At 50.3% G+C, this 20569-nt stretch overlaps 1 protein-coding gene across 1 annotated transcript in view; it reads right to left on the bottom strand.

Moving 5' to 3' along the window:
• PTP4A3 (protein tyrosine phosphatase 4A3) overlaps positions 1–18864 on the bottom strand; it is a 42130-nt gene extending 23266 nt beyond the window's left edge. The window contains exon 1 of the mRNA XM_066175334.1: positions 18768–18864. The gene's annotated coding sequence lies outside the window, so the exon portion shown is untranslated. The remainder of the gene's footprint in view (positions 1–18767) is intronic.
• Positions 18865–20569: the final 1705 nt, after the last annotated feature.

The following is a 20569-nucleotide window of genomic DNA, read 5'->3' as shown; positions in this document are numbered from 1 at the left end:
AAGACAGTTGTGGGGAATACACAGCCATTTTTAAAGCAACAGCAAAACCCCTCAGTGTTTTAAAGGGAAACAGAGTGGGGGAAAATAGCCTTGCTCTGGAAAAAAAAACTACTTAGATTTGCTGACAAAAACCACCAACGTGAGACACTCCTATTCTGACCCCTATCTCTGAGCCATGATCACAAAGCTGGACCATGGGCTGCCCCACTTGTCCACAGTTCACTGCCACTCTGTGCTTGTTTTCTTGGGGGAATGGAGTAAGGTTACATGGCCTTCCTGTGCAAAATCTTTTCGCACATTTGTCATCATTCAGATGGGTTTAAAATCTGATTAGTTTTTTTCAACTTTCATTTTTGGAAGTGATTTATCATGCTTTTACATTTTAGCAGAGAGTGCTAAATGAATGGAGGATGCTCAAGAGCAGCTCTGGGATATACAGAAGGTATCTCCATGTCACATTACAATACAAGCCTTGTACAATACGAGAATTTGAGACAAACTCTGTCTCCAAATCACGCCTTTTTCAATGAGGTCATTTTCAGGAAGCTGTCCCATCCACTAACCTCAAAAAATGTCTCTGGCTCGCATCCATTAAACCAGATAAATGAGAGTTTATAAGTTCATAACTCGAACTGAAGTCAGAAAGTTTCGTCTTTCGTTTTCTAGAGCTGATTCACGGCCAGCCTGACCCGAAATGTGGGCTTGCTTCAAGTTTTTTGTCACTTAAGGGTTCATTTGCAGTTTAAAGTGATGCTCTCCTCCTGCCTTAAGTCTCCTGTGCTCTCATCCCAGCTCAGTGCTGGCACAGCTTCTCTCTGCACTCCCCAAAGCCTGTGTGGACACTTTTTGAACTTGATCAAGTAAAATGCCCTTGGATTTGCTTCTTTGTCAGAAATTCAGAGGGACGTCGAGCAAGGATTTTGGTCCTGGGGCTGTCCAAGCAATCATCCCTGATGCTGAACACAGGCACAGAGCACCACGTTGGACTTATTTCTATCTCAAGAAAGACATCTGAGCTTTTCCAAACTGAGCTTTTCCCCTCTCTGCTACACCAGTACAAGAATTGTGAACTTCCTTATTGCACTGAACCTGGCTGTATTTCTGGTCTGCAGAGTCAACCAGAGAAGGAGCCTGCTTTTTGGCTCCACTGGAAACTCTGCAGTCCAAGAAAATCAGACGAAACATTTGAATGCGCTCAAGCTTGTTCGTCAACAGTCTGATTTCTGAGGGAGCTGACCCTGCGTCCAGGCCGGCCAACGCTGCACCGACAGCAATACTTTTGGGTCCTGTGTGGAATACTCCTGCAACAGTCCTGCTGCCAAGTCTTGCAAAAGTTCCCAGGCTGAGGAGCTGGATGTGAGGAGCATCCACTGCAGGGTTCCTGCGAGCTGCTGAAACATCTCAGCTCACCGGGGAAAGGTCAGAAGTGGGGAAGGACATGCATCATGTTGACTACAACTCAATAAAAGCAACAAAATACCCACAGAGGACTGTCTGACATCTCACATCAACTGTCACAGGAGGGCTGAGGTTGGAAGGGACCACCTCCAACCTCCCCAAGGTGTGGAGCATCGCTCTGGGCATCTCACCACTGAGGCCCTGGCACCCTCAAGGATAACCTGCAGATCAGATGATCACTGCAGTCATGCATTACCACCATGCCTTGACTGATGGATGAGATTCCTGGTCCTGGCTACTTGAACTGTGCTTCTCCGAGATGTAGCATCTAAAGCACACTTCTAGAGTTAATGGATATAATTTCCTCCCTTCACCCTGCCCGAAGTCACTGAAGGACATGGACCTGTATGGAAACACAGATCTCCCTTCCCAAATGCCCTCTCTTAGCTCCAAACAGCACCGAACTCTTTCACTAGGGTCCTTCAGAGACAGGAAATGCACCCTCAACCCCAAAATGTGGTGAGCACTAGATCCTCCAAAGAGGCTCAATCCACAAAGCCCATCCAATGCACAGTGCCTGGTCACGGCCCAGGATGAGGCATCTGGCTGAGCCCACAAGGTGGAAAGTTCAAGTGGCTGCTATTTATTTGGCTTTGCAGAGAGCAGTCGCCCAGGCTGAACGTGGGCCAAGCACCTTCCCATGGCAGGAAGCACTGCTGGAGTCTTTAAATAACCACCAGTGGTCAGGGCTTTGGTTTACAGCTTTTCTGGATGGAAAACCATCCCTCACTCTGTGTCTGCTCCAGCTCTCTCCTGGGTATAAATGTCAACACTTGTCTCCTTACCTCCAAGGTCTTCATGACCATATCCACCAGCCCCACATGGAAACTTGATAAAAGCAGGAAAAGTTATCCAAGCACAGGCATAAAAAAAATGGGCTTCTTATCCCTTGTGAAAGATGAATTTTATGTTCTACAGTCAAAGCTTCCCTTTGCCTTTGTGTAAATTTGTAGTTCCCTGGGGCTCTCCTCACCCTTCCCATCCTGCTCTGAGGTCCACACTCATCTCCTCACACTCCAACACTGAATTGCATCACCGTAAGTGCTCCTTACCTTCCTGCAGGTGGACTGGTGCGTTACCAGTTCACAGGATTAAAAGCAAGAACGAAATCCTTCCTCCAGAGCAAGTAAAAAATGCCAAGATCCCTCCACAAAGGCTTTTCTCAAGAATTTCCCTGGGGTACTTGAAATCAGAAATCTTGCCAAAAACCTGGGTAGAATGGGTCACCCAGCAAATCCTGCTTTACTGATGGAAAGTTCCCAAAAGCTGTTTCACTGGGAAGCCTGGTTACTTTGGGATTTTGGCTTGCCAAGACTCTGGGGAACATAAATGATTTTTATTTTTTTTTAACCTGTAGCTGTCATTAACATATTAACCTAAAATGACGGCTAGTGAGAGGAAGCTCCGTAAATAAGCAAAATGACATTTTACAGTTGGAAAACAAGACCTTGTCCTGACCTCCTTTCTTGGGCAGATTCACTGGCGCACAGCAAACCAGTATTTTATTTTAAACTGTGCTTGTAAAAAGTTAAAAAAAGCTGCTTCTTTGACACTTAAGTCAGGTAAGGACACAGCAGGCCAATTTGCCATATAAATAAGCCTGCTCTTGTATACACATGTGTTTTAAAATAAGCTTATGAAATGTAAACACATGGGCTTTAACAAAAAATAATTCAGCCTCACTGAAACCATTTAAGTGGGACTGAGCCAGGCTTCAGAGATCTGCACAGGGCATGCTAACTTTGACCCAAAAACTCCTTAGAGACAAATAAAACACTCTCATAAACATGCAAAAAGGAGCAAAATTCAGTATATTTCTGAAGGATCATCCCTAGAGCTGGATTTCTCTCTTGGCTATAGGAAGAAGAGATTGGGGGGGAAGAGTTTCTTCCAACCCATGTGAGCACGTTCCACACTGTCCACCTTCTTTGTACCACCGAGATTGGCAATTTTTCTATTTGTCCCTGGCCTGTACATCCCAGGAGAAGAGCCAACCACCAAGAAACTTAGGCTTTAAAAATAAAACACAGTCTTGGCTTCAGAGAGGCAGGTGCAAGGGGAAAAAATACTTTTAACCCTCATTCTGCAAGAGGGGAATGCTGGGACCCCTCTGAGTGGTGCTTGTCTGAGTTTAGAAGATTTATTTGGAGTCGATGGAGGCATCTGACTGGTGGTTAATCCTGTTGCTGGGCACTGGAGTTGGGGAAGTGGACATCAAAGCATTCCTGCATCTGCTGGGGAAATGGGAGAGGCGGCAGACAGGGCTCTGCCTCCTCCCTGCGTGGCTGCTGGGGCGACAGGCAGCACAGACATGAGCTTGGGGCTCTCCAGGACCCAGAAAAGCTGTCTAGGTGTCTGAACAACCCCCTGAGGATGGATCTTCCAGTCGATTTCCTGCGCTTCCATCCTGCTGCAAACACAAACATGAGAATCTCCAGCCCTCTGATCATTTCTGTGGTCTCCTCTGGACCCGCTCTGACAGATCCGTGTCTTCCTTGTGCTGAGGACCCCAGACCTGGGCACAGTTCTCCAGGTGGGGTCTCACAAGGGCACATTCTATAATTCTATGAAGATGAGCTCTCAGCAAGCTCATGAGACTTAGTGGCTGGTGTTCCTAAATCCATCCATCCTGGGATCCATGGTGGAAGATTTTTCCTATCACTGATCGAGGATGGTTTAGACCTCTCATGAGCAGCTTCGGCAGCAATCCAGGAGTTAGCATTTGGTCTGGAGATGAAGAGCACATTAAGGATTTAGCAGGACCTGACAGCTCATAAAGGGTGGCTAAGGTAACTTTTGTCAAAGGCTGGCATTCAGGACTTCTCCATCCAAGGAGCCAAACAGCCCCAGGCAAGCTGTCTCAGGGGAGTTCTGGGTACACTGCATAAATCTCCAACCTTATTAAAGCTCCAAAGACCACAGAATCCAGCTCCTGACCTTCTCTGGAGCAGAAAACGACAAAACATTTCCTGTTATTTATAGCAGCTGGAGAGCCTGATGGGAAAACCCCACTTGTGAAACGTGGGCTGCTTGCCACGGCTGCTCTCAGGGAACGGTCAAGCTGCTCTGAACTCCAGCCTGGATGGACCATTTCATCCCTAGGGCCACTTCAGCCTGGGCAAGACCACATCCAGAGGCTGCACAAGAGGAACAGGAAAATGTATCTTGCTCCCATTGGCTCTTCCAAGTCATGTCTGCATGGCCCAACTTGAATTAGACAAGGCTGAGCATCCTAGAGAGGCAGCTTCACCTGTGGGCTACAAGCACGTGGCCACCTTTGAGGAGCAGTTAATCTGTATGAGGCTCCACCTGGATGTGGCTGACCTCACCTAGGAGGCAACTGTCAGCTTTTCAGGGAAACTGAGGAAAGGGCACAGCCCCCCTGCCCACCTCCACTAGGTGCCACCCCCCAGCTCAAAGCACGGCAGGACAGGCACTGGCATGTTTATCTTCTGGCAGTTGGATTTCCACCATTCTGGCATGCATGGAAGGTGCTTTCCAGCACGTTCAGTCACGCAGGTGCAGGAAACCTCGCAGCCCAAGGCGAGCTCTTCCTGCACCGGGACGGGCTTTGCTGCTGGGAGCCTCTCAGCACTGGCCCAGCTAGAGAGGAGCATTTGTTGTCATGCTGTCGAGGAGGATTCCCAAAGCTTCTGTCTTGGGCCGGCGCCAGCGCGGGTGTTCTGCTCGCTCCCAGGCCGAGGGAAGCAAGCTGTTCGTCACGCAGGGCCGTGAGATGCTGTGAAGGAACTCGCCAGCCACGAGAGGAGCAGCCGGCTCTGGAGCTGCCGTGACGGCGGCTGAAAGGCTGCGTTGGCACCCAGGGACACGCCCTGACCACTGCCCTGACACAGTGAAAAATAAGCCACTGGGCTGAGGGTAAGGAGACACAGCGTGTCACCAGTGTCAACACACCAGTGAACAGCTGCTGGGATTTAGGACCACACTGGGAACAGCACAAGTCACACTCCAGAACTTCACCTTTATCATGAAGCTTCTTCTTCTGTCCAGGTAATGATGCCTCGTGTAGGATTCAGCTTGAGAGCAGAAACCTGAATTTAGGGACGCAGGAGCCTCTTTAAAGTCATCACAAAAATCACAGAATGGTTTGGGTTGGAAAGGAACTTCAAATGTTGTCTAGCCCAACAATATTTAGTCCTGCAATGAGCAAGAAGACCTTCCAAGAGATCAGGATACCATTTTTGGTCACCTGGTCCCAGGCTCCTCCTGTCCTCTGCAACAGCTCTACTGTTGGTGAATCTGTGTGGCCCCATGGCCATTGTGGGAGACTGAGACTCTGACACATCTTATGCTCAACAACAAAACCCCAAACCAGAGCCATGGCCAAGGCCTAGGCGCATCTCCAAAGAGCCCAGACAGATCTTCTGCCAGGGAGATCTCGGCCTTTGTGATGGACAAGTTCCTTCTAAACATCTCCAGGCAGTTTGCCTGCAAGCCCAATTAGTAACACTGTATTTTGTCAACAAAGTCGGGTCAGCAGCAATTCATAGACTTCACGCTGGTTAACCTTTTCCCACCAAACAAGCCCAGGGATATTTTGACTCTCTGCCCTTGAGAAGTTTATTTGTGTAGGATCCATCCACTTACCGGCTTCCGGCAATGAAAAGACACACAAGGACTGCAACTGCTTTCTAATGGTTGGGGAAAGACTTGATGGCTGTGGCCAGGGCTCCTCTGCACCAGCACTAGAAAAGCAGAGCACTTGCCAAAGCCACCTGAGAGAGTCCAAGAGGCTTGTAATTAGCCTGGGAGAGAAACCAGAATGAGTGCAAAAGCCCGACCATTGGCCCCAGATGCAACAAGATCTTCTGCGGAGAACCTGGAGGTGTTCCTCTTGCTGGAGGCAAAATGCGTGGACTGGGATTGTGGAATATTGAAAGAAGACTCAACAGAGAAGAAACATCAGAGAAAGCCATCCTCACTTTCAGCCTTGTCCATATGCCATCATCCAGGAAGAGGTGAGTCAGCACCAAACCAGTTCAAGCCTCCCCAGTGCTTTCCACTGCCCAGGACACATCTCATCATCTGATGCTCAAAGGATTCTGAAGCAAGAGCAGATGAGTGGGATCAAGAAAAAGGGCAACCTTAGCCTCAGCCTGGTGAGGATTTTACACCTCTTAGAAAAAGAAGGACCAAGGAGAAAGATTTCTCACCTTCCTCCTGAGACGTGTGGGATGCATCTCTCAGCCCAGGATTACAGGCTGCTGCAGCTCACAGGTTGTTTCAGCTCCAGGTAATCCAGAAACCTTCACTGTGATTCAAAAGGATTGGCCAAAAGGGATTCAGCTTGAGACTCCCTCACTGCCTGGGCTCCCCTGGCAAATGATTAACAGATGCTGCACTGGCTGGCAAGCTCTTCACTCAGACAGAACAGCATCTGGCAGGCCCATTACTGCCTTGTGTGGTGGGTGTGCCCTGGAGAGCCTGGAGATTTATTGCCCAGATATAAAGTGACCGAGCTCTGTCCCAGGAGCACTTCGAGAGAAAAGCAGAATTTCTTCATAAAAGAGCCTGCTTATCACAATTTCAATTATTTGCACATGAAGGGGAGGCCGGGAGGGCAAAGTCACCCCTGGGTGATATGGGGAGGTAACACAGTGCTGGCTCCAGTGGGTGCTGCCAGCTGGAGGAGAGTGTCTGGTTCAGTGAAGGAACGGCCATCCCAGAAAGGGGCAGGAAAAGCTATGCCTTTTAACAGCAGTTGGGATATTTTCTTCAGCACATTCCCTCCAGTAATCTTGTGGGAGCCTGGAAAGATGGGTTGTGAAATGTAATTTCTCCCTGCTAGCAGCTCTGTGGGGACGCCAGGAGCCAGAGCAGCCTTGCATGGAGGCAGGACCAGTGTCTAAAATGCTACAAACATGAGACACTGACAATTAAATTGGGTGGTGAGGAGAAAGCCTTTCCCACCACATACCTCCTCCCTGGCCTGGTGTGTCCCTGCATTAGGATGGACTCAGAGTGTCTCAGATTGAGGCAAAGGATTTGGGGCATGCTCATCATGATGCAATATTTACCTCTTGAGATCTGGGCGAGGTCATGCATTTGCATCACTTTGGGCTGTATTTGCTCAGGGATACAGAGTAATATCCTTCAGCTTTCAGAGTAAATCCCAGTTTGGAGCAGTAACTAGGAGAAGAGCACTGTGGGATGCACTGGCTCCTGGATGGCTACTCCAGGCCACATAGGTCCTTATGTGGTGCCTGAAATCTCAGTACATCCCATGGGTGGGCAGAACATTGGGCTGTATCTGGCAGCAGTTTGAGAGGACACTGGTCACAGCCACGTGCTGGGCTGAGCTGTGCACGCTGTGGTGTGTCTGTGTGACGTGCCTTTATCCATCTCTGCTTTCAATTAAAGCCACTAATGATTTTAGCAAGAAAAGACTAAACCAAGTGCATCCCTGGCAGGCCTGCTAACACTCGCCAGATGTGCTACTCCTGGCAGGTGCCACAAGTGGTTCCAAGCATGCAGGTGGCTTTGCAGGGAGAAAGTAAGAAAGAAAAAAAAAAAAAGAAAAAAAAGAAAAAAAAAAGTTATGGGTCATTGCCATCAAACCAAATCTTCCAGATTCAGAAAAACTGAATGGAGCCAGTCCTGGATGCTTTGCGGTCTGGGCTTGGGTGAGGCCCCAGGGCTGTAATGGTTTTATTTAGGGCATGCAATAACCTTTGGCTCCTATTGTATGTGGGTTTGCCAGAAAGGCAGTTGGTCTGGCTGAATTAAAGCTGGTGGTAATTACATGCCAATGCCTCCTCTGTAGCGAGGAAGGGCAAAACCTAAAAAGAAAACCACGTGTGCACCCCCCTATTCGCCACTTCATCTGGAGAACTTAACCTCCCATGAGCAGAAATCCAGCTCAGGCCCAGCATTAACGCTTTGGGAAGTTATTGACAACACAGTCCAAAAAGGATGAGAGATGTGGGAATGCTCCTGGTGTCAAAATACATTTTGTAAGCAACCAGACTCATCTCCTGAAGGACACCCTCTGCCTTGCCCAGCCACCAACCCACCCTGCAGCCTTCCAGCCTTCCCGGTTTCCCCTAGTGAACATGCCAAATACAAACCAGATGCTCCAAAACGCCTGCTTGAAGACATTCCCTTTCATCTGGTAATTGCTGCTTCCGAGGGAAAAGATCTTAAGCAGTCCTCAAACCCTCCTGAATGACCCAGACACCTATTTTTGTCCCTTCTGGGCTACTGAGCATCTTTGGCTTTGGCATCTGAGCCACCCTGCTGCTCCTCACCCCCTCTTCCCGGCAGCTGATGGCCTGTCCCAGCCTCCTTGGCAGCATTTGCACCCTTAGGACTAGTTTATTGCCACCCACCTGCCATTAGGCATTTGCAATCCAATCCCACTGCACGGGGTGCCATGATGCCACTGAGATGGGCATCACTGTTCCCCCAGCATCAGATGGGCATGGTGCAGGAAAGTCAGGCCGGGGGGTACAAAAATGAGGTGCAGAAGGCAAAACTAAGATGCTGTTTGCAGTAATGGCAGTGATAACAGCTCCATCTAAAACTACAGCAGGAGGAAATCCACACCCCCCTGCAACCTGACCTGCACAAGCCTAAACTTAAATGAGGACTGAGGGCCTTCTCTTGTTCTTTTCAGTCACTGCATTTCTAGCTTTGACAAATAAACAGGCTCTTTATTGTTTGTGGTTCCTTCCCCTTCATTTCTAAAAAATTAGTAACTGGAGGAGAAGGTTGCAAAATGCACACTGACCTCTCCTTTAAATACAGTGAGAAATCAAATAAATAGGGAGAGAGGAACAAGGAAGATCGACTGCAGGCAGAAAATGCCCAGCTGTACCCACTCTGAGTGCTGGAGGCTGTGGATGCTGATTTAGGCAGCGAGAAAACGAGATGCACAAAGCAAACCCAGCGATGAGAGCAGGATGTGATGCACTGCCATGCTGGAGCTGCAGCTGTGAAGGAGCCCACGGGCTGCTCAAAAAAGATTCAGGAGGGGAAGTTAATGCCCAATGTGATGTGATAAACAGCCATGGCCTGGAGGAGAGGTGCTGGGGGTCAAAAATCACTTAACATGGAAAGAAGCGAAGGGGTCTGCTGGTTTCCTCCTGGTGTCTGCTGCTGATGCTCAGTGCCCCATCAGTATCACTCTCCCTGACAGTGCAGATGAACATTAGTGGGAATTGTGTTACACCAGCCCAGCAGCTTCACTGGAAACCGGGAGATGAGAATAATCCTGCTAATAACTGCAGAGGCCAGCTCCTCCTCGATGATGCCAATTTACACGTGGTTTAATGAGGACACAGAATGATGGAAGGACACTGCAGGGGAACATAAAATCCTGCCTCAAATGGACACACGCTGGTGCAGTTTAGATTAGGCAGAATGAAAAAAGAAAAAAAGATTCTTAACTAAAGGAAAACTTGGAGGAAATAAGGAGCTGGTGAGTGATGGCACCTGGAGCATCCTTCCTTCCATCAAGGGTACCAGTCAAGTTCTGCCTTCCAAGCAGAAGGCAGGGGTCTAAATTGGGATGGATAAGCCAGCATCTCAGCATCACCAGGAATAAGCACAGAGCTCCCAAAGAAAGCCCCTAAAAGGCAAAGAAAACCCATGGCAAAGATGCAGCAGTGAAAAGTACGGTGAAAAAATATCCTGGGGGGGAAAGCAAATACCTTGCAGCTCTTCCCACACCTGGATAGTCCAACACCTTCAAAAGGGGACCAGTGGTAAGGAGCCACACATGTATTTTGACCTGATGAACTTTGACATTCTAAATCCACTTCAGCCTTTGAGCCAAGTGCCTGGCACATCTGCGCATGGGCAATGTCTGCTCCACAACACCAGGGCTGAGATTAGCACGGGCAGGCACACAAACCCTGCCACTACCAGAAAGGAGAGGGAAAGGTGCTACTGAAGGCTGCACCAGGAAAAAAAAAGCTAATCTTTTGCCAAAATGGTGTTTGCATTGCAAAAGAGAAGTGTGCTAATGAAATTAGATAATGGTTTCATATTGGAGAGCCTTTGTCAGTGGTGAGAACAGTTGAGGTTGTCCTTCTGCAGCTGGGACCATCCCCAGTGAGGATGCCGAGAGGCTGCATGGTGGATTTTCCTTTTTAATGGGTGAGCTGCAAATCAAGTTGCTGGGGCTGTCTCCACTGCAGGAATGAGGAAGCCTACATGCCCTTACACCCCCTCCAGCCATGCCCCACCAGAAGCTCTGGGTTATTTAGGTTGGCAGACCCATGGCACTTGGTAGAGCCTGCCAGAGGCTAAATACCAGAGCAGGGAAAGGAGCCATCCAAGCTAAAAGCCAGTGCTGGTACAAGAACAAGGCCAAATGGGTACGAGTCATCCACAAATAAATTTAAGCTGGAAACGAGAGCAGTTTGTATCCGTGTGAGCAGCAAGGCTCTGGCAACAGCTTTCCCAGAGGACTTGCCAGGGTCAAACAGCTCATTAGTTTTAAGAAGGAAGCTGGCAGGGGGTTTATGTCACGGCTGCTTGTAATGGTGGGGAAGAGGGGGGGACCAGCCAAAAACTGATGGTGGCCCTGGGGCTGCCTTCAGTAGGACACGGGTCTGCAGCCACAGCCCACATCCCACCTGCGTTGGTGGGATACAGAGGGATGCAACCGCATCCTCTAGCTCTCAGGGAGAGAGGGAAGCTGCACAGGGAGGAAAACAAAAACGCACAGCTCCGTTTTTCCAGCTGACAGGAGCTTAAATACTGGCTGGGAATTGGGCTCAGGGCCCTGTGTGAAATTCAGCTTGGCTTGTCTTGAGACAGCAGCTCTACTCCCTGAGTACCCTACGAGAATTTCAGTAATAGCAGGGGGAATCAGACCTACTTGTCAAGCGTGTTGCTATTTGTGCAAATGCTCTGTACCGGAGGGAAGCTTGAAGAACAAGTCCCCTTTTTATAGTGCGTTGGATGCTGGCAGTGAGCCTGCAAATTAGAAGGAATTCAGAGAGGAGCAACAACAACAACAACAACAAAAAGCCTAAGGGGCTGGAGGGATTAGTTTGGGAGGGGGAAAAAAAAAAAACAAAACAAAAAACAGCTAAGTGTGTGGTCCAGTGGATGTGACTTTGAATTGGGACTGTACCCAGTGTTGTCCCATCCACAGCAAACCTCCCTGTGCCATGTGCAGGTTTCCCCACCTGTCCTTAAGAGGCAAGAAGTGTTTTCTGCCACCTCAGGAGACAGTTCTATCATGTCTACATAGAAAAAAAACCTTTAAAAATTACATATATGACAGAAAGTTCAGTAAGCAGCTGCCAGAGTAAAGGTCATCCCACGAGCGAAATCAGTTTGAGCTGGGAGCAGCTTAGCCATGGCAATGAAGGCTGTGTGGGGAAAACCCCCCTGCTGCAACGTTTATTTTAGGGTAGTTTTACCCCAAATTAGCTCAGTTCATCCCCCAAACCCACTGATACACTCAGAGAGGTGCAATATCCCCAACTGGATATAGTCTTGCTACCAGCATCCTTATTTTTTGGGGCACTGAGAGGGACAGGAGTGACCTGGATCATGGGTTTAATAATCAGCCTTCAGCCTGGCTGCACTTGCACTGGTGCCAGGGCCCTGGAGAGGGGACTTGGGCAAGAGCCCAGCACTGTGCAGGGAAAAGCTTTGCTGTCCCCAGCTCAGGGGACTCAGCCCCACAGGGATATTCCCGTGACCAAAATGTCGCACCAGCTGGGATGCAGCAACACATCACCCTGGGGAGCACCAGCACAGGGACATCCAGAGCCTTTCAGGGATGAGACCAACTTTCCAGTTTGTTGACCAAACCTCCCCCTTTTAGTGCCTGTCACACAAGCACGGATGAAGCTGTAATTTACCATGACGGGATGCAGGAGAGGAGGGGACACAGAGGCTGGAACAAGCTTTCCCTTAAATGCCCCCTAACACCACCTTAAAAAATAATGAACTGGGGGCAGTGGAGGTTACTGGTTTGGTATGAGAATTTTCATGAGCATGAGAAAAAGAAAGACCACATTGCTCCAAAGTTTGTTTTTTTTTTTTTTTAAGCAAGCTTCAGGGCTCTGGGAGAGCAAAGCTTGTTGCAAAGTTTGTTTTCTGTTGTGCCCATGTTACCAAGCAGAGTTGGCCGTGGAATGTGCAGCGAGGGGCACCCGGCTGCTGTGCTGCACCCCTGGGTAAGCACTGGTGGCCAGGTAGGATGGCACAGTGAGTGTCACTGAGCCTTAGGCATTGCCTCCAGACCAGGACATTGCCCAGCCACCCCTTTTCCCAATTTAGCACAACTTCGCTTCCAGCACTGCCCCATTTCCAACAGTTGTGTTGTACATGCTGCTAATACATAAACATCATATAGACATCAAAAAAGTGTTTTTTAGAGGTTGGGATAATCAGGGCAATTGCCCTGGCGCCTTTCCCCGGCGTGCCAGGGTGCAGTGCGGTAGCTGGAAGCTCCCAAACCCTTCTCCGGAAAAGTTCAAACCCTCAAATACTTGGAATTGCTCTTTGAGGGAATTTATTTTAAAGCCGCTTTAACGGCAGCTGGGAATTACCAGGGAGGCACTTTGCTCTGCTATTTCCCAGCTGCTGACCCCGTTTGCATGAAGGGGGCCCCGGGCAGCCGCCCAGCTGGGACGCCTGGGGACGTGTGCCGAGCCAGCACTGCCTGGAGTTGCACCCAAAATTCCCCTTGTCCCAGCTCGCAGCTAAAGCACAGAGAGGGGCTGTCGTGCATGGCAGGAGGGAGAAAAATTAACTCCCACATCCAGCAGTGAGGGTGTGAGAGGGGATATGGTAGGGTTATCTTTTAAGACCCTGTTCCCATGAGGGCTGAAAACTGCACCCAATCATGTTGCTTCCTCCCCAGAGCTAAAGCAGAACTGTGAGGCTGTGAGCCTCCCAAAAACCAAATCAACATCCCAATGTGTTGGTGGCATGTTGTTTTTTAAGCAGCAAGAAAAGGGTTATTGAGCAAAATCAGTAAAAGCAAGACAGCAGCTGAATGTTGTCAGGACTGCGAGTGACAGGTCCTGATGGAAGGTTGGAAAATGCCACCACCAGAACCGTGGTTGCTCCTCCTGCAAATCCTCCTTGTACCCATTTTCCTGAGAGGGTTACAGAACCCTTCTCCCCTCCACACCTACATAGGGACACCATGGCCACCCCACCTGACTCAAGCCCTGGGGATGAGCTAAGAGCCTTGGAATAGGTACAGGCGGCTGGGTTGGGTCTGGTGGCAGACAGAGGCAACTCCAAGCCCAACAACTGCCAGATGTGAACCCACCTGCAGCCACCAAGTCACCAAAGTGAAGGGGCCCCCAAAGCCACAGGCAAGGGTTGGCCTGATAGGCATCAACCCCCTGCAGCACTCGTGGCTTTCTTCTCCCTGCTGTCACGCTCGAAAAACATTTGTGGAAAAACACAGCAAAATGAAGAGGGTTTGAGTGGCAAGTCAGAGAAGGAGCTGGGGGAAGAAAACAACTTGGCAAGGAAGGAGGAGCTGAAGGACACAAGTGTTCCCATTTTGGTTCAGAACTCCCTGGGGTGCCTCTTGGAGCGTTTATTGACCAACTCGCCTGCCCTCCATGAGCTGGCCTTGCAAACTGTGGCAGGAGGGAGGCTATTCCTGGTCAAGGCATGTACAACAGCAACACTTTCTTAACTCTGTAATCAACCAGTGACACACAAAACACACAGTCAAGGACTTTCCTGGAGAGGGCTCCAGCTCTGCAGCTACTGCACCTGCAACATCACCACAAAAAGCCATCAGGTGTTCTCATGAAATGCTACAGTGGTCCCCAAAAAAGAGGAGGAAAAGAGCTTCAGCCCAGCCAGGCAGACAGCCTCTGCTAACAAAAATCAAGGTGCACCCTTGACTCCAGCAATACAGCAGACAGAGAGGACTGAGTTGCTTCTCTCAGTATTAGATGGAAAACAATCATTGTCACGATAAAAAAAGATGAGATGCAGCCAGGTCAGGTTCATTAAGGGTGAAAGGCAATGGTTTGACTCCAAACCCAGCTGTTCTCCCCAGCATTGATACGATCTTCCCAGCACAAGTCTGTGCGGGACCTCGTCATCCCCCCCATTCCTTGCAACACGATAACACAGCCCATCGCCCCCAGCTCTCAAGTTAAACATCTTATTAACTGCAGTGACGTAAAAGAGGAAATCTCCAAGAACTATCGCAGAGATGAGAGGGAACACATCTACCATCAATAGGCAATGATACTGCTGCAGAGAGATCTGCACATCAAGCAGCACCCAGCCCCTCCTTCCCCTCCCTCCTCTAATCACTCCATGTCATGGGAAACTAAACCTGACGTCCTAACAGCCCCGACACGAGACACTCGCTGTAAAAATATTTTTAAGGTTGAAAAACAACAAAAAAACTTGCCTTCCAGGAAACCATTTGGATACAAACCCTGCGCAGCTGCAGCCACCCTCGGTGTCGTATTCATCCCTCCTGCTTCGGCTCAGAAATCAGGCAGGGTGGGGAAGGGGAAAGGAAATAAAAAGAAAAAAAAAGGGGGGGGGGGGAGAAGAAGCGATATTGCAGCTGATGAGCTGCGAGAGGCTGTTGGCAAAGTGGTCCAGCAATCATCTGAAATTCAGACGGTCACGTGTGGGTTCTGTCTGCAGCTCCCGCGCAGCCCAGGCTCAGCACTTCGCCCAAGTGCACACGCAGCAATTCCCCGCGCTGAGCTCTCCCGCCCCACTCCCACACGCTTCCCAGCCCGTGCCCCATCCCAACCATACCCAGCAGGTTTTGGCACTGCAAGGTGACCCACCTTCTCTGGCCACAAAGGTGGATTTCTGCCATGCAAGCGCAGGGCACGCAGAAAAGCATCACCAAGCAGCAAAACCATCCTCCCTTGGAGCTTCTCCACCTAAATCCAAGCCCTGCAGGCAGGGCTGTCTTCTCCACCAAGATGTGCCAGTGGCCATCACCCCACTACATCATCTGGGGCTGGTGGGGGGTCCCACTGGCCTGGAGGAGTGCCCAGAACATGCCGTACCCATTCCCGAGGCCAGCCTGTCCCTGGGCAACCCTGGGCATGTCCAGAACCAGCCCCCAGGCTCCCCGAGCTGCTATGGTTGCGTCAGAGAGCAGTGGGTGAGCCCAGACACCTCTGGCGTGAGGTGGCAGCCAGCTTCTTTCTTTTTCTTCCCTTTAATTTTCATCTGGGACATTGCTTTAGAGCCAAGGGATGCTTCAGGCTCCATCCTCCACTGCCCTGCAGTGCAGCAGCTCCTGGGAACTCACCAGGACCAAGCAAGCAATCACCAAAGGCTCCTCTGCAAAAGGCCATGATGTGGCTGCAGAGATCCAGCCCCACCGTCCCATCCCCAAAAATCTTTAGGACAACTAAAACAATTTTTTTTTTCTCTGCTTGCACCCATTCTTCACATAAATTAGCAAGAGGAATCAGGAGACTTAATGTTTCACACCGCCTCTGCTTCACCACCCGGCTGGAGATGCATCGCATGGCACTAAAGTCAGGCAGATACAGTGGGACTAAAAAAAGAGCGTGGTTGCTTTTTTTTTTTTTTCTTTTAAAGCCGGATTGCCTTTCACGGTGGCTATATTTATAGGTAGAGCTGTTGAAATTTTAAGGGCTGCTTGCCACAGGAATCCGGTCGTGTCTCGTGTTTGCAAAGTGGCGTAACTTGGCAAAAATGAACATTTAAGGCCAATGGGTGCTGCTTCCCTTCCTTAATTTTGGGTTAAATCACAAAGGGAAAAGGACAAGATGTAAAATTAGCCATGCACGCTGCTACCATGTGCCACAGTCTGTATTTTCCAGATCAGGAGTGTAAGGAACGCGGGACTTCGCACCCGCCCCTAGACCGGCACTTTCCTTTTCTGTCAATGACCAAAAAAACCCAGCTTTCGCGGGTGTTTATTTTTGCTTTCAGTTCGGCTATCTGTGGCACACACAAAGCCTCCTCTGCACTTCGTTTTGTGGTTGAAAAATCCCGTCAGGGTTCAGCTGCAGAGTGGTAAAACTCGCTCTCCCCATCCAAAGCCGCCTGGGAACATCACCCGCCAATACGCCACAGCACGATGCCCAGAAACCACGCAGTCTCAGCCCAAAAGTTGGCAGTTTTCTTACACAACAGCATGCTACGCTGCTAAACCCCTTTTTTATTTTAATTTATGCTATAAAAGCGTGTTACACCCTGTCCAAAGACGCTACCACCCCAATGAGCACGTCTGGATGCTAAACTTTGATTCCCTATGACAATATGTGTCTATTTAAGAGAAGACCCAAACTATAATTAAAGTTATTGATAGGAGATGATGTTTACTGTTTGGTATTTTAACATCAGGTGCTGCTGGATTTCAAGCCACTGATTTCCATGGCTTGCAGGGGATGATGAAGCTGGAAACATGCCTTAATGTTGGGATTTTTGATGTCTCTCTGGGCACTTCTGCTGTCAAATCAAAGAAATGCACTTAACAGGCCAATCCCAGCGGATGCTTCTCACCCAGGATTGCCTTGACTGGAAGTCGAGTGATTTTTGAGCTATCAAGGCACACATAAAAATAAAATAGCTTTAACAAAAGCTTTTTGCTTCTGCAAGCAGCCCTCTCCCTAAGCAGAGCCAACAGGGTGACGGCTCATGGCACACACCTTTGACTCAAGTTAACCAAAGTTTAAGTTTTAATATTTCCAAAAGGAACAAATTTCAGGTTGGAGCACTTACCAAAGGTTAAAAGTCTCTTCACTCGCCCAACTGTCAAATTTGGTGGCCTCTGAGATCCCCAGAAAGTGGCTGTGTCAGGGACTGTGCTGCATCAGCCCCTGCCAGTCAGCATCTGGGTGGTCAACTCTGAAGCCAAGTGACAACACACTGTTAAGTCCCTGGATGTACATAAATACTGGTGCAGAACACTGGTGAGCCCACAAGGTCCTCAGGTTTAAATCCACCTGCAGCATTTTTAACAAACACTATTAGCAACGATGCCATAAAAAAATCAGTTTTTTCCTTTTAGCAGAGCAATTTAAATCCAGCTCACGACCTAGTAGGGAGATTCATGTACATTTTGTATACAAACATGTCACTAGCCCCATTTATCCACATTACTCTTTTTCCACGGCTGCCAATAAATATATGACTTCATTAAAGCTCACTTTTCTTGCTGATCCTCCTTTGGCCAGGAGCATGGACATAAACCCAACCCAGCAGCTCCAGACACTCGGTTGCCCCGTTTACATTTCAGTTCCTTTGAGCAGAAAGATGAAGCTGTAACCAAATGAACTGGAGAAATTGGCGGCAGCACAAACTTGACAGATTCCAGCTAATTGCTTGGATTAGTAATTCCAGTCGCATGCAAAAATCCACTTTACCTACGGCAGAGAAAGGCACGGCATGGAGTGTCCTCCTGCTATGTGACCTGCCTACCCAGGGAGTGGGAACAACCGGCATTCCCAAGCCCCCACACCATGGCAATGCCAGGAATGGCTTGTTAGCCTAATGAGACATGCTCAAAACAGAATCACTGAATCATCCACGTTGGAAAAGACCTCCAACATCACCAAGTGCAACCATCAATGCACCACCACCACATTCACCATTTCACCAAGTGCCATAGCCACATGTTTTCTGAACACTTCCAGGGATGGTGATTCCACCACTTCCCTCGGCAGCCTGCTCCAAACACGACCGAGGAGAGGCCATCCCTGCCGCAGCTACCGATGCAGAGCAGCCCCATTCGTATGACGAAGAGGGAAACATCCTTAGGGATGCCGAGACCGGACAGCCTGGAGCACGGCGCTTCCCCCCTTGGGCCCCTTGTGACACCGATCGCTGCGTCCGGCCCCGGACGGGGGTGGAGAGGCCCCGTGGAGCCCTGACAGTGCCACGCCGCATCCCACCCACGGAGCGCGGCGGGGTGGGCTCCGTGTGCGGGATGCTCCGTGTCCGCACCATGGGGTGGGGGACTGCGGCATCGCGCGTGGGCTCCCAGCGGGGCTATGGCGGGGAGGAAGCAGCGTGCGGGACCCCGGCACACCGGGGCCGTAGCTCCCCTCCCTTAATTTTGGGGTCAATCGAAAGGTGCTGTGGCCTCGCTGGGGTCGGGGGGGCACACACGCTGCTGCCCCCCCACCACAGCCTCAGGACGGCTGCAGCGGAGCCATCGCCCCGCTCCGGGGGGACATGGCACCGCGCAGCCTCTTCCGCACGCCGCGGTGGCCCCGCAGCCGGCGGCGCACGGACCCCTCCCGCCCGCATTGTTGCGCGGGCGGATCCACGTGCGGCCACCGCCGCCGCTTCCCCTCGCCCGCCCGCCCGCCCGCCCGCCTCCGCGCACTGACCTGCCCGCCGGCTCCGCTCGGCTCCTCTGGGCTGCGCTCGCCCCGCGCCCAGCTCCGCTCGCCGCCCGGCCGGCCCCGCTCGCCGCCCCCCGCCCGCACATGCAGCCACTGCCGCCGCCGCCGCCGCCCCGAGCGCGCCCGCGCACCCGGCCCCGCCCCCGCGCGCGCCTCCGCCGCGTCACGTGGCGGCCGCAGGAGCCAATGGGAAGGGAACAGACAGCGGAGGGGGCGTGGTGTAAGGGTGGTGTGGGCGGGGCCGGGAAGGGGCGGGGCCTATGGGAGTGGGCGGGGTCAAGGGGTGAGGGGAGTGTGAGGAAAGGGGCAAAAGGAAAAGGAGGAAGAAATGGAACGGGAGGCGCTGGAGCTGCTCTGCTGTGGAAACAGGCTGGGAGAGCTGGGGTTGTTCAGCCTGGAGAGGTGAAAGTTCCGCAGAGAACTTAGAGAGAACTCTTTCAGTGCCTAAAGCGTCTCCAAGAGAGCTGGAGAGGGATTTTGGACAAAGGGCTGGAGTGACAGGAGAAGCAAGAATTGCTTTAAACTGCAAGAGGGCCGATTTAGATGGGATATTAGAAAAATCTCTGTGAGGGTGGTGAGGCACTAGCACAAGTTGTTCAGAGAAGCTGTGGCTGCTCCATCCCTGGAAGTGTTGCAGGCCAGGTAGGATGAGGCTTGGAGCAACCTGGGATAGTGGAAGGTGTCCCTGCCCATGGCTGGGGGTGGAACTGGATGACCTTTAAGGTCGCTTCAACCCCAAAATATTCTATGATTCTAAGAAGAAAATGAAGATGATGAGGAGGAAGAGGAGGAGGAAGAAGAGGAAGAAGAAAGAAGATGGTGATGACAAAGAGGAAGAGGAGGAGGAAATGAAGAAATAAGAAGGAAGAGGAAGAAGAGGAGAATAAAGAAGATAAAGATGAAAAAAGTGATGAGAAGGAGGAAGAGGAGAAAGAAGAAGAGGAGAAAGAAGAGGAAGAAGGAAAGAAAGAAGATGGAGGAGAAGAAGAAGAAAAGAAGAAGAAGAAGAAGGAGAAAACAAATATGACAAAAAGGAAGCTGAGGAAGACAAAGAAGAGCCTGGGGGCAGAGTCAAGGGGAGACAGCACAGGCCTGGGCTCAGTGCAGCAGTGTCCCCTGTCCTCTGTGGGGAGATGCCCTGAGTTCCCTGACCAACGGTGGGAGGAGGCTGCCCATTCCTGAGGCTATACAGGATATATTTAACATCTCCCATTAGTGGTTCTGAGTACATGTGAGGCACAGGGGTCACCGAGTGTGTCACAGACTCAAGCTGGCACAATGCAGGAGCTGCTGTCACTTTATAGCCAAGGCCTTCACCTCAAGTTGTCAACCTTTGTGCCTACAACCCATGTCTAGATCTGTGGTGTAAAGAGCTACCATAAATTCAAAGGAACAGGAGCACAGCACCTGACGCCATCTCAAGTTTTCATTTATTTCTAACTTGTCAAGGACTGTCTTAGCAGAAGTCACCTCAGAGGCAGCCAAGGGCTTCAAAAAATGGAAAGAATAATAGGGGGCTTGGGGTCACAGGCACAGAGAGATGAGGTGATTCCTCAGGAGACACAAACACGTAGAGATGAATATCAGGAGATCCTCAGATGTTATTGCGTTTTAAGGATATTTTTACCTCTTCCCTGAAAGGCACTAAACTGGTGTCCTCTAAGCCAGGATGGTCTGAGAGTGCTTTATGTTTCTGAGAACATTGTTCAAAGTGTGCAGTCCTCCTCTCTGGTTAAGGAATGACCTGGAAGCATAGATCATAGAATATCCTCAGTTGGAAGTGACCC

This window comes from Chamaea fasciata, unplaced genomic scaffold, assembly GCF_029207755.1.
Source record: "Chamaea fasciata isolate MVZ Bird 193981 ecotype frontalis unplaced genomic scaffold, bChaFas1.0.hap1 SCAF_1, whole genome shotgun sequence".
Lineage (NCBI taxonomy): Eukaryota > Metazoa > Chordata > Aves > Passeriformes > Sylviidae > Chamaea > Chamaea fasciata.
Note: the sequence above shows the minus strand (reverse complement) of the source record. Positions and strands in the feature narration are given on the sequence as shown.